This window comes from Rhinichthys klamathensis, unplaced genomic scaffold (assembly GCF_029890125.1).
Source record: "Rhinichthys klamathensis goyatoka isolate OS25496 unplaced genomic scaffold, OSU_Roscu_1.1 h1tg000020l_1, whole genome shotgun sequence".
Taxonomy (NCBI): Eukaryota; Metazoa; Chordata; class Actinopteri; order Cypriniformes; family Leuciscidae; genus Rhinichthys; species Rhinichthys klamathensis.
The window spans coordinates 2,122,790-2,135,888 of NW_026606571.1; the positions used below are offsets into that span (position 1 = coordinate 2,122,790).

General features: G+C 39.8%; 1 protein-coding gene across 14 annotated transcripts in view; it reads right to left on the bottom strand.

Annotated features, from left to right (window-relative positions):
• Positions 1–13,099, bottom strand: part of kif1b (kinesin family member 1B) — an 87,795-nt gene that overhangs the window by 71,289 nt on the left and 3,407 nt on the right. The gene's annotated exons all lie outside the window — the stretch shown is intronic.

Genomic DNA, 13,099 nt, shown 5'->3' on the forward strand with positions numbered 1-13,099 from the left:
AATAGTAGCAGTAGTATGAAAATTAGAATATCCGACAAGAATACATTTCTGTCGTATTTGCACTCATCATTGTATTTCATTACGCCAATATAAAATTTCATTACGCCAATATTACAACGTTTACAATGCATGTTAAAGCCTTTTTATATGTTGCGGTGACGTTTTTTGCACGTTGTTCATGTATTAATTTAATTTGGTGCTTAGTTAATTTGGAGAACTCTCATTTAACACACTACTTTACCAGTCTGGAAATAAAGGCATACAATGCACATTAAATAATATGTCTATATTTTCATCATTTCAATATTTGCTTAAAATTCCCTTATTTTGGAAGGCAATATATGATTGTAATTTAAAGTGATTTAAAAGATCTAAAGATTTAAAGATTAAAAAAAAGAGAAAGAAACTACATCCACACATAAAACAATTCTCCAACCAAGATCTGCAACTGAGAAATGCAAAAAAAAAAAAACATACATCTGAAATGTCGCTCAATTAATATTTTTGACAATATCTTAAAATAAAATATAAGTAGATCATCTTGAATTGGAATTTTAATTAGAGTCACCAAATTTCTCCAAACTGAGAAATCCATCTACCGGGTTGAGTGGCAGGTGCAGCTATAATCTGCAAGGTGAGAAGTGGCATTTTGAGTTTACACCCATGCACCTGCAATGGTCACTGGGATTAATGCAGGAGTCTGGTGACCTCAGGTACGCTCACGGGATTACATCCGTAATCAGGTCAATCGTTTCTGTCTGCACTTAAAGCCCGAGAGCAAGATGACCTTCCAAGTGTCAGAACCACATCAACCTATGAATTCCCTTCACCTTTCTCTCTCTCTCTTTTCCAATCAATAAAAGCTTTTCTGTCTCTCAATTTCAGTGTGCAAAGCTTTTACAGACAACTCTTCCCCATCCTGTGTCTGTGATGGCGGTCCCCAAGGGCCTGCTGTCAGGATGACTCCATCTACCATCTCATTAGCAGAGATGAAACAGTCTAAAATAAGAGGTCAGAGTAGCATCAGCTACAGGAACACCATTTTATATACTAACAGAATTTCCAAAGCATGCAGCTAGTACTGTTGCTAATGTGGTTGCTAGACCATTATGGTTGGTTACTTATTGGTCAAATGATCCCATCCACAAGCCTCTAAGGCTACGTTCACACTGTCATTTTTTGGGATTGACATCCGGATTTACTTACAGGTGTGAATCTCGAAATGCTCACACAGCCACTCACAGTAGCGTCTCGAATAACTGTCTGTATGAACGTGCAATGGGAGTCAAGCCTGTATTCTCTATCAATAAGCATAGCGCCAGTGACCAAAGCAATATCAACGATGGCAACGTCCATAAAACTGAAGTGTCTTATCACTTTTGACACGAAAAGATTCCAATCTAGCAGCGAGTTCATACATCAAACCTTCATGAACCGACAACCGACAATTTTTATATCTGGTGTTACATCCTGTGTTGTCTGTGTTTCTGTATCTCTTCTGTTTCGTGTCTTGTTGTTATCCTAGGTTACTTCCTGTGCTTAATTGATGGGGATGCCGGCAAAACAGCTGGGACACGCGCGAGGCGTGTCCCAGCTGATGGCATAAAGAGGGCTTGGGTGTGGCGAGAGGACGCGGGAGAGACCGGCTTTGTTCGGTGTTTGAATTGTAGTTTGTATGCAAACGTAAACTTATGGAGTTAACAAATAAATCCTTAGACATTTGTTTGCCGAACTTTCTCCTGCCTTTCTTTGTTACTGTATGAGAGCCAGTATGTAACAAAGTGGGGGCTCGTCCAAACACAATTTTGCCTATAATCTATTGTAATCGGAGGCTGATGGGACGCTCGCTCGCGTGTCTTCGTTATTAAGTCTGGCGTTGTTGTTTTTTTTTGGCCAATTGCAAGTCATGTAAACAGAGGAAAAAGCTGTGCGTGTCTAGGACTAATATTAATGTTTGTTGTCTTGTTGGAGGTAATCAGAGGCTACACTGGAATGTTGGACATGCGGGTAAGTTCAGCGATATGTATTTAATCAATTAGCCATGACCTTTCTTTTTGTGCTTACATTGTAGGTTGCGTGTTTTTTGGGTCGTGTGGTTTTTTTTGTTTTTGAACATGTCTGTGGCTAGAGCATTGGTCTCGGGGGCACTACCGAGGAATTGGAGAAATCACCAGATTACTGGTTATTTAGCCACTCCTGCGGGCTTGGTGTTTAATCCATCCCACCGCAGGCCTGTTTGAAGATCCGCGTCTAGCTAAATTGTGAGGGGTACTTTTTGTAAGCCTAAGAGAAATGGTTATATGGTTTTGAAAATATCGCTGGCCTACCCGGCTCATGTTTATTTTATTTAGATAGTACAGGTGGTAATAAGAAATGTTGGTTTGAGTTCTTAATAATAGGGTCTGCATTGTGTGAAGGATGGCGTCACTGGTAAAAACCTTTGTAGAGGAACCCTCGAAGGGTTTGTTAAATGCATTGACAAAAGAACAGTTAATAGAACTTGCTGATCATTATAACATAGAGCTTACAAGTAAGCGATCTAAAAAAGAGATCAAAAAGATAGTGAATGAAGCCTTGTGCGCTAAAGGTTTACTGATAGCGTCTCCCGATGCATCTGAAGATGATGATGATGATATAGTTTCTCCGACTTCAGGTCCTGCTGAGAACTTAACCTTTGCTGAACAAAAAGAATTGTTGCTCTTACAATTAAAAAAAATCGTAAGTTAGAACATCAAATGCATATGGACAGGTTGCGTCTAAACGAACAAAATGAACGTGCGAAACGAGCACTAGAGCAGCAAAAGCTTGAACTTGAAGCTGAACGTTTGGATCTAATAAAACAAGGGAGAATGTCTGGTTTAGGGGATTCGAAGTTCGATATCTCCACTAGTTTACGGCTTCTTCCCTCGTTTAATGAAAATGATGTGGACACCTTTTTTCTGTTGTATGAAAGGGTGGCAGACGCGCAGGGTTGGTCTGATGTACATCGTAGGGATCGACCGATATGGATTTTTTAGTGCCGATACCGATACCGATTTTTTTCCCATCAGCCTTAGCCGATGACCGATACGGGCTGCCGATTTTCTTGAGCCGATATTTGGAGCCGATACATTTTGCTCCCTCAATTTACATCATAAAAATGACATGATGTTAACAAATGTTACAGGTCTCAATTTAATAAAAGTAACATTTATTTAACGTAAAAAAATCTATATTTAACAAATAGTAAAAACATGTGAGGTAGAACAAGAACAAGTAGATAAACAATATTTAACAAATATTAAAAACATGAGGTAGAACAAAAAAAAGTTCACTGCTGAAAATAAATATTTAAGCATAAATAAAATAATTACACTATTGCACACAGTAGCAACCAGCATAATAAAGTACACAGTGCACACTGTACTTCATTTTAAAAGTAACAAACTATTTACTGCCATGGTTTAAATTTTTCTACATAAAATAAAATGAGCATGTCTAGTCTCTAATATCACTGCGATGGCGAGGGAGACCCACACCACACGCGTCCAAACCTCAGCCAGGTGGTCGCTGAATAAATCTTCCACAAAAAGCACGGAACAACGTTGGTATTACTTAATCCTATGACCAGTGTTCGTAACAGCTACTGTACGCATACTAGGGCTGTCAAAATTGCTCAAATGGCGTTTGTATATTCCCTCTAAAAAACATATTTGAACATATCGTCGTGCATTTGGTCAATGACGCGCATTACGTCAATAACAGGACAAATTAATACAAAGAGACATAACTACTAGTATTAAGTAGCTTATTTGAGTTTAAACATATTTGACAACGTATTACTACAAAAAAAAACGAGTAAATCAACTAATGGCCAAGACCGCAGAGCTCACTCTGGCTCGCCCGGACTCGCAGGCGCACTCTCTCTCTCTCTCGCACTCACCCTCACGCTCTCCGCGCATACCGGTTTAAATGAACAACAACAAACAAATGTTGAGTGCTGATCAAGAGTTTTGTGCAAGCAAATTAAGGTATATAGCAGGCTTCATTCAGTGATTGAAACAAATACATTAATTGAAGTTTCACAGTACATAGAACCGACACTGAGCGCTCCGAGCGAGCTGTGCTGTGGTAACGTTAGTCTGCTACCGCGGGCATATTTTTCCACATTCGAATATTAATTTTCACCTTCAAAATTCATTTTTTTTTAAACTATTTGAATATATATTCGTATTTAGAATATTCATTGACAGCCCTAATGCATACTGAACGGATAGCCTACAGCTATTTGCAGCTCCCTAAATACAATGGCAAGCAAGCAGTTTTATAGACGAGTCATTCGCGTTTTCCATTTGGACCCACAAACTTGCTTAGCTATATAGTTGCAACCACATAACAGTTATAGAGCAACGTGTTTCCATTTTCAAAGTGTTTGACAATATTTCAGCAGTCAAACAGTTAAAAGATGCTTTGAAAGTTTAAAAGTTACCGTTATCTTGAAGCGCAGGTTGCACTCTGCTAGTGGGGGAGGGGTAGTGCAGGGTCTGCACGTGAACTGCAGCGTCTCCAGCAGCACAGAGCTGCCTGTGGACGCCTATCTATAAATAATGCCGGGAAAAAACTATCGGCGAATGCAGCAGCCGCGTATCAGCCGATTCCGATACACGTAAAAACCGCAAATATCGGCCCGATATATCGGCTGGCCGATATATCAGTCGATCACTAGTACATCGCGCTCTTATGCTGCAGTGCACTCTTATGGGGAGAGCACAGAGAGCGTTTTCCGCCCTCAGTGTGGATGATGCGAAGGACTACGAAATCATAAAGACATCAGTTTTAAAATCATTTGAGTTAATTCCAGAAGCCTATCGGCAGCGATTCAGAGGTATGCGAAGACGTTTCGATCAAACTAATGTGGAGTTTGCGGGAGACTTGCGGTTACAATACCAACGCTGGTGCGTCGCCTCTAATGTTCAAACCGTTGATAACATGACAGACTTAATAGTCTTAGAACAATTTAAGAACACATTGCCGGAGCGAGTTGCGATATATATTGCTTAAAAACAGGCAACAAATGAGGCAGATGCTGCTGTATTGGTGGATGAGTACGAACTAACGCATAAAGCTCATTCCGGTGAACGAGGGCGTTCAGTAAGTGGACAAAGAGACGCGGGTTTTTTTCGTAATAATACTCCAAACGTCAGTCCTCTGCCGGGAAATCAGGATCGCTCAAGTGTAACGTTTGATGCAGAGCAAACTTGCCGTTATTGCCAAGGGAAAGGTCATTGGAAAAGAAGTTGTCCAGTGCTGAAATCAAAAGCTAAAGCTCGTTTTTCGTTTGTGAAACCTGCTGCTTTGGCGGTGTCGCCTAGTAATTCAGATGTTGTGTTTAGTAAACTGAAGCCTAATTATCTTCCGTTTATTTCAGATGGCTTTGTTTCACTACTTGGCAACAAGGAGAAGTTTCCTGTAAAAATCTTGCGTGATACAGGAGCATCAGAGTCCTTTATTTTGGAGTCTGTGTTGCCGTTTTCTTCTTCCTCAAGGTCCGGGAGGTCACTTTTGGTGAGAGGTATTGATCTTAGTACTTTAGAAGTCCCTTTACATAAGGTTGTGCTCTACTCTGAGTTGGTAGAGGGGGAAGTCGAGTTGGGAGTACGCCCGGCCCTCCCTGTTGATGGGGTGTCTGTTATATTAGGGAATAATTTGGCTGGGGGCCGTGTTTGGCAGACTAGTCCTATTCCTGTGGTGACCGATTCTCCTCAGCTAGGGAATGAATCTGATGAGGGTTTTAGAGAATTTCCTCAGGTGGTTGCTGCTTGTGCAGTGACTCGTGCTGCTAGTCGTGCTGGTGTGGAGGACCTGGAGGTTAAGGCTGCTGCAGGAAAGGTTAGCTTTGCTTTAACAGATTTTCCCTTGACTCTTTCTCAAGAAGAGCTAGTCAAGGAACAGCATACAGATCAATCTCTGTCTTCGTTGTTTGAGCGAGCTATTCCTGCTGACTGTTTTGAGAGTGTGGATCATGGTTATGGTGTTGTTGATGGCCTGCTAATGAGGAAATGGACACCCGCAACGAACATTTCACTGGGGGAACCATGGGTTCAGGTTGTTGTGCCTGTCACCATTCGACAGCTGGTGTTAAAAACTGCTCATGACATGTTGGGGCATTTAGGGGTGAGAAAGACATATGATCGTATTATGCGTCATTTCTATTGGCCAAAATTAAAGAAAGAAGTTGCGGCCTACATTAAAACCTGCCACATTTGTCAGATGACTGGAAAGCCCAATCAGGTTATAAAGCCTGCACCTCTGCATCCAATACCTGTTGTAGCTGGTCCTTTTGTAGCATTTGCAGTTGGACTGTGTAGGGCCATTAGTTGGTGCTAAATCTGGCTCTAGGTATTTGCTGACCGTAATGTGTCAGGTAACCCTTTATCCTGCTGCCTACCCACTACGCTCTATTACTACCAGGGCCATTGTAAGAGCTCTTACGCAGTTTTTTTCTATATTTGGTATACCAAAAGTTGTCCAGACTGACCAAGGCTCAAATTTTATGTCTCGTGTTTTTGCTCAGGTCTTACGCCAGCTTCATATTAAACACAACAAAGCCTCGGCGTACCATCCTCAGAGTCAAGGTGTTCTGGAACGTTTTCACCAGACACTAAAGTCGCTTCTCCGTGCATATTGCATGGAGTTGGGACGTGACTGGGAGGAAGGTTTGACATGGCTGTTGCTTGCCTCTAGAGAAGTCATTCAAGAGAGTACAGGATTCAGTCCTAATGATTTGGTGTTTGGCCATTCTGTACGTGGACCTTTGGCTGTTCTAAAAGATGGTTTGGACCTAAAAGAACCTACAAAAGCCTTGTGTGATTATGTCAATGGTTTTAGGAGACGTCTTTATGAGGCGGGGAGGTTGGCCCGTGAGAAGTTAACAAACACTCAGTCTAAAATGAAGGAGCAGTATGATAAGCGAACGGAGCGTCGTGTTTGTGTAGTCGGTGATAAAGTATTGGCTCTTTTGCCGGTTGTGTCATCTCCTTTTCAGGCAAAGTTTTCTGGACCGTATACGGTTGTCAAGAAGGCTTCAGATGTTAATTATTTAATTGCCACTCCGGACAGAAGGAAAAGTACTCAGTTGTGTCACCTTAACTTGCTTAAGCCATATCACGAACGTTCAGATTCATTTAAGAGTAAAACTGTTGCACAGCCTGTAGCTCTAAGTGATGCCAGTTTGTCTCCTGGTTTTTCTCTTGTTCCTTCGGTGGCAGCGCAGGAGCAAGAGGAGATCAGAACTTCTGATGATGGGCTTTTGCGTGCGCGTTTGCACAATTCTGAGACATTGATGCAACTTCCACAATTGCTGCAGCATTTGTCTGGGGACAAAAGTGCTGAGATAATTAATTTAATTAATGACTTTCCAACTCTCTTCTCAGATACTCCGACTCAGACGCATCTCTTGGAACATGATATAGATGTTGGTGAGGCTTCTCCAATTAGGCAGCGATTTTATCGTGCTTCTCAAGAAAAGCGGAAGTACATCGACACAGAGGTAGAGTATCTTCTCGACACTGGGCTGGCTGAACCTTCGGCATCGGCTTGGGCATCACCATGCCTTCTGGTTAATAAGCCAGATGGTACCTTTAGGTTTTGCACCGACTATCAGAAACTTAATGCGGTCACAAAGCCAGATAGTTTTCCCTTACCTCGTATAGAGGATTGTGTAGACCAGGTTGGTGCCGCGACATTTGTTAGTAAATTTGACCTCCTTAAGGGCTACTGGCAGGTGCCCTTGACTGACCGTGCAAAAGAGGTGTCCAGCTTTATCACTTCGCAAGGGTTGTTCTTGTATAAGGTAATGAGTTTTGGGTTGCGAAATGCTCCTGCCACCTTCCAGCGACTGATGAACACCGTGGTCGCTGGTCTGGAGGGTTGTGCAGTGTACTTAGACGATGTGGTGGTCTTTAGTAACAGTTGGGGTGAACACTTGGACTCTATTAGAGCTCTGTTCCAACGCCTTGCCCAGGCTCACTTAACTATCAATCTCGCAAAGTGTGAGTTTGCGCGGGCGACGGTAACTTACCTGGGGAAGGTGGTGGGCCAAGGACAAGTGTGTCCCATTCGTGCTAAGATTTTGGCCATAGATCAGTATCCGTCACCTAAAAATAAAAAGGAGTTGATGAGGTTCTTAGGTATGGCGGGGTTTTATCGTTGTTTCTGCCCAAATTTCTCTTCGGTTGTTGCTCCGCTAACTGATCTACTTAAGTCCGGTGTTAAGTATACCTGGACACCTGTTTCCCAGTCTTCCTTTGAGTCCGTTAAAGCTCTCTTAACCTCCTCTCCTGTCCTTGCAGCACCGCAGTTGAACCGGGCGTTCAAGCTGCAAGTTGACGCTAGTCAGGTAGGAGTTGGAGCTGTTTTGCTCCAGGAAGATGAACACGGTGTTGATCGTCCGGTTTCTTTTTTTTCCTAGAAAGTTTCTTTCTTATCAGGCACATTATGCTGTCATTGAAAAAGAGGCTTTGGCGTTAATCTGGGCGCTTCAACATTTTGATGTATATGTAGCTGGTGCTTTTTCTTTGGTGGTCTTCTGTGACCATAGTCCGTTAACGTTCTTGCACTCACTTCAGAATCCAAATCAGTGCCTAATGAGATGGGCTCTTTTTCTGCAACCATACCATTTGGATATTCGTCACATTAAAGGCACAGATAAGGCACAGTGTTACATCCTGTGTTGTCTGTGTTTCTGTATCTCTTCTGTTTCGTGTCTTGTTGTTATCCTAGGTTACTTCCTGTGCTTAATTGATGGGGATGCCGGCGCGCGAGGCGTGTCCCAGCTGATGGCATAAAGAGGGCTTGGGTGTGGCGAGAGGACGCGGGAGAGACCGGCTTTGTTCGGTGTTTGAATTGTAGTTTGTATGCAAATGTAAACTTATGGAGTTAACAAATAAATCCTTAGACATTTGTTTGCCGAACTTTCTCCTGCCTTTCTTTGTTACTGTCTGAGAGCCAGTATGTAACACTGGGGAGAGTGAAGCATTTGAGTCGCACATAGAACACAAGACTGACGGGAGCAGCTCCGGTGGAGAACAGTGACTGTAAGTTACCGAAACCACACACGAAAACCTGCAACACACGGTGTTGAAACGAGTTTCTGTAGTGCAGAGCATCTCTCTCAGACTGCATTACGTGACAGACTAGTTGTCCATTCCGGTTCCGTTCACACAGCATGGGTTTTCTGAGAAAGCACTTGTGAGCCCTGAAAATGTGAGTTTGGTTATAGAATCCGGTTTTCACAACTTGCAGATATGAGCTGTAATGTTACGTTTATGTTATGCATCTATCTACGATATCGGATTAATCTCATATGCGTCATATAGAATGGGCTTCAGTTTACTGGTGTTTAGTGATGTGAAAACAGTGATGTGTTATTGTTCTAGTCATATTTTCATTTTTTGATAGACATTTCATGTCATATTTATTTTTATTTGTCAAAATTAATTTTCATAACAGTGTTTTAATTCAAGTATTTTCATTATCGCCATGATTACCCCCCCCCCCCCACTCACTCACTCACTCATTTTTGATACCGATCAATACTCGAAATGAAAAATTGACAAAAATGCTCATCCCTATTGGTAACCAAACAACATTGGAGCCCACTGACTTCCATTGTATGAACAAAAAAACACCAAAATATAATTTATGTTCCTCAGTAGAAAAAAAGGATATATTTTTAAATAAAATAAAAAACAATTAAAGATATTTCACAGAATGTTGGTAACCTGATAATGTTGGTAACGCTTGGAAACACTTAACGGTAGCCTTTGACTTCCATAGTAGGAAAAAAAAACCTATGGAAGTCAATGGTTACTGTCAACTGTCCGGTTACGAACATTCAACTCATACAGGTTTGGAACAACTTGAGAGTGAGTAAAGGATGACAATTTACATTTTTGGGTGAACTATCCCTTTAAATCCTCCCCACTCAATCTTGTTCCCGAGATTTTTGTGAACAATGATATTATTTGTTCACGACTCCACTGCTGAAGATGAAAAGAGAGATGAGTTTTCATTCCCTCAAGAGTTTTCCCTTCATAAAGGAAAAGGTCACAATAACAATACATTTAGTGCAAGAGGCCAATATCTCTCAAGAGAGATGTGAGAGAGAAAAAGGTTTTACAGGTTTAATCTCCATACAACCCAATGCTTAATATCTCTTCTTTCAGATACAACACACACACAAAAACACGCATGAATAGCAACATTCAAACTTCCAAAGACGATATTTATACTTCACTCAAGCAAAAGCCCACATATTCCTCTAGAAACAGACATTTTACAGCAGATACAGTGATAAGAAGAATAATTGTTTAATTGCAAAAAGTCCAGGATGTGTATTAAGAAAGTAAATATGGTCAAAGTAAAAGGGAATATAGGGCTGTCAATAGATTAACATTTTTAATCAATTATTCGCCCCCTTTTTATGAATGAATTCGCTTACTGGATTGAAAACTTTCCCGGAGTCAAGTGGCATAAACTGATTGCAAACAGAGAAGCAAAATAGGGTTAAAGGGTTAGAGAATATATATATATATATATATATATATATATATATATATATATATATATATATATATATATATATATATATATATATATATATATATATATATATATATATATATATATATATATATATATATATATATATATATATATATATATATATATATATATATATATATATATATATATATATATATATACCCCCTTGTCTTTGACCATATGTATAACTCTTTCAGATTTACTTTATATCTGCTTCAATCTGAATGGAGAGAGCATCTCCATAGGAACACACCATAGTACAAGTTAAACAAACGGTCCAGACAAACATTCGTCTTAAAGATGCAATCTAAGCAGTGGACATCACCATGGTTACCACATCTCAGCGCAAACGAATCACTAGAGACCAAACATTAAGGTCGTTCTGCTTTTTGCTGTGTGTATTTGCCACGAGCATCCTTGACCCTGACGGCTCAGCACTGTATAAGACAACATTCCCAGCATACCATCTGCAGTAGTGTCCTAATGAAGGGGGTGGGTCGAATGCCAACCTCACACTCCGGTTTCAGTACGCAGTCTGCGCATATGTGCTAGAGTGCATTGTGACTGCAGTCTCTGAGCTCTACTTCCTGTGCAACTCTGGCTTTCTCTCAGGTGACCTTGTACCTCCTATGGACCCCTTTGTTTACCATGGGGTTTAGGCCAATAATGATTATATGTAAATGAAGAAAATGTTTGATATGACAAAAGCGTCTCTCTCACAGCCTAACTATTCAGGATGACAAAAATTTGGCTGAATAATTAAAGCCAATATCGATGGTGAATTTGTTGAGTTAAATAAGCCTCTAGCAAAGGTCTTCAGTTTACCAGTGTTTATTCAGCTCTTCAGCTTCAGCACACGCAGCTCACACAGCAATGCACAACATTAATCACTATGATTGGGTCTGTCATATAGGCTACATAACATTATAAAGAGAACACTATTGTAATAAAACATTGTGAACTCTTTGGGTTTAGTTGCCGTGTTTCAGCGCAAATCCACAACAGGAGTTACATATTCTGACTAGCACATCACTTAGTTTAAGTTCACTTGTGCATTTGCATCATTTTGTGCATATAAGTTGTAATATTGTTTATGTAGTATATTCAAAAACATTGATGCATCATTAATAATAATTAGCACTTTTATTTTCCATTTTCATCCACAATATGGTTTAATTAAAATGGCTTTTAAATGGTGAGACTTCTGTTTTTGTAATCAGGCACTCAAATTATATAAATTTAGATTTAGATTTATCAGCCAATATGTCGGTTATCGGCTTTCAAATATAAAAAAGTATCGCTATCTATCGGTATCATCCAAAATTAAATAATTTCTTCTGTAAATTACAGTTTTACATGGATAATGTTTTCAAAACACTCACTTGCAATAGAGTAATAATTTTTCTTCGTACATATCTTTGTTTTTTTGTGCAAAAAACTTAATTAACATAAGTGAACCTCAAGGAACGTATCAAAATATTATTTAAAAAATCCATGTCATGACCCTTTTAACTGAGTCAAATGCATCCTCCTTCAATCATGAGATTTGAAGCCTCATAAAGTTAAAACTATGGCTGGGTAAATATTGATTTTCCAATTAATCTCAATCTTATTTTGAACAAGTTTAATTGATTCTACAAAACCCAAGAGCCAGTGTTTATTACACCTCAACGACCAAATGACTCTTATGAACCAGTTCATTTGAATGAATATAAAGTGTATATAAACTTGAATAAACAAAGTGTAGACCTGGATTATTTATACTGACCTTAATTATTACTGAAATAGACAAATGAATCATAATCAAATCAAATCGAAATCAGAACCAACAGCTAGTGAATTGAATTGAAAAACATGAATGGATATCCATCTATAGTTAAAACCACAATACAAGTGTCAATTTAGCCTACATCTTTCCCAATATATAAAAACCCTCGCTAGGTAATTTATCAATGACATGCTGTCATTGGGTTACATAGGTCCATATTTTCTTTCTTAATGCATCTTAAGAATTAGCACACCACCATTTCTGTGTTCAATGTTACCTTGTTCAAAACAGCTCAATGAATCACATCTCAGTGAGCACAATGACTCACTGCTCACAAATGGACGTTAACAACCCATATGTTGTCCAAAAAACAGCTAATACAGTATGCCGAGTTACACTCACAATACACAAGGAATTTTTTACATTTATCTTCTACAAATGAGTCAAAAAGTATTATCATAAGGCTATGTAAAACTCTTAAGTTAAAAAATTTGACTGAAACCATTTTTATATCAAAGGGTCCATGAATTCTTGATGTGTGGTCAGGCGTCCTTCTTCATTAGGATGTAATAACGATAACACCCGAAACACGGGCGATAACATCAACTCATTTCCTTTCACTGGCTCTCTTTTCCTCTAACACTAAACTAATGCAAAACTGATGAACAAGAGACCCCGAGCTGCAGGTTCAAGCCACACAGTATCTTCACACTCAGGACCTTAACACACTAAAGTCCCTCAGGCAGA